The following is a 1,751-nucleotide window of genomic DNA, read 5'->3' as shown; positions in this document are numbered from 1 at the left end:
CAAAATTCAGCACTGCACTAAAACAAAACGCAATGTAAAATTACGACAAATTCCTACTTAATCAATGAAATAAAAACAAAAAACATTTTATTAACTCAAAGAACAAAAATCAACAAAATGTATCAAATAAATCCTTAATTTAACTGATTATTGAGGATAAATAAGACTAAAACAGTGGGAAAATATGCATATGATGAAGAGTCATCAACTATACACTTGGAACAAAAGCTTGGAACTCAAGGAATCAACCAAAATTGGAGGATGTGCTTGAGAAAGATGCAAATATGTATAGTGTAATTAGTGGTTATAGTAGTTATTTAGTAGACTCATCAATATGGTTTCATACTTAAGTATTTGCCAAAGTATAAGTAAAATCATAAAATAAGAGAGTAAATCAATCAACTGATAAGTCAATTGATGAATCAATTGGACAATCGATTGTTTGACTCAGAACAAAAGCTTTTACTAAGTAAATCGATTGGGAAATCGATTACTTAAAGGTTTCTAGTGAAACCTGAGTTCTGGGTTTAATCCAATCCATTGGACAATCGATTGGGACATCAATTGAGTAATCGATTTTGTGATTCACAGAACCAACAACTTACTGAATCAATCGATTGGCAAATCGATTGTGAAAAAGTTTTTCATCAGAAATAAGTTATGTGATCAACCAAATCGATTGGACAATCAATTGAATTAGGTTTCTTAAACTGCAAGTTTTGTGGCAATCGATTAGGTAATCGATTGAAGTTAACCATTTATCAGAAACATGGTGCATAATCGATTGGCACATCGATTTCAACCAAAATAGCTGAGCTACTGTAACAAGCCAAATCGATTGGCAAATCGATTGGATTAGATAAGTGGAGTCACTGTGACTAACCAAGTCGATTGGCAAATCGATTGTATCAAAATGTCTGAGTCACTGTGATCAGCCAAATCGATTTACAAATCGATTGAACTAAATGTTTGAGTTACAGGAAGTATTCAGCTCATTCCCAAATTGATTGTGACTATGAATATACGTCGACTGAGCAATCGATTGTTTTGATCTCGTTGTTTGAACAAAACACCCATAATCGATTACTCAATCGATGCTGATATGTTCTTAGTATCGGTTTCTGATTTATGCATTAAAAGAATCGATTGGCAAATCGATTCATGCTTATATGTTTCAAGATTCAAGAAAAACAAGTAATGCGATAATCGATTGGGCAATCGATTAAGCTGGTTTTAAACGTTTATAAAATCGATTGAGAAATCGATTGTCCTGATGTTTTTCTGAATATATATAAGCTGATTCAATCACTTTTTAAAATAACTGTTACACATTTTCTAACAACCAATACACTACACTTGAAACAATAATTCATTACACGTTTTCACAATAGAGAAACCAGGAAAAACACTTCGAAAGAAATAATTGTTACCACACACAAAATACTCATTTGGCAAATCCTTTTTGTGTGAAATTCATATTGTGATTGAGTCATCATCATTTGTCCTTCTTTTACTCTTTTCTGTAAAAACAATCTGTAAAGAAAGTTCTGGAAATCCAGTAGTGTAAATTGGTGACTATCTTTGTTGGTGCGTGTGTTCATCAAGAAGAAGTCTCATCTTGATCTCGTGAGGGTTTGGCGAGTACCTCTAGGGATAAGGTGGCATTGTAATAGAAGCGAGTGAGTTGGATAGATAGGCCATGTGTGAGCTGGACAATTTGTAAAACGTACTCAAGTCGATTCTATTGGAAA

Source organism: Cicer arietinum, chromosome 7 (assembly GCF_000331145.2).
Source record: "Cicer arietinum cultivar CDC Frontier isolate Library 1 chromosome 7, Cicar.CDCFrontier_v2.0, whole genome shotgun sequence".
Taxonomy (NCBI): domain Eukaryota; kingdom Viridiplantae; phylum Streptophyta; class Magnoliopsida; order Fabales; family Fabaceae; genus Cicer; species Cicer arietinum.
This window is presented reverse-complemented; position numbering follows the sequence as displayed.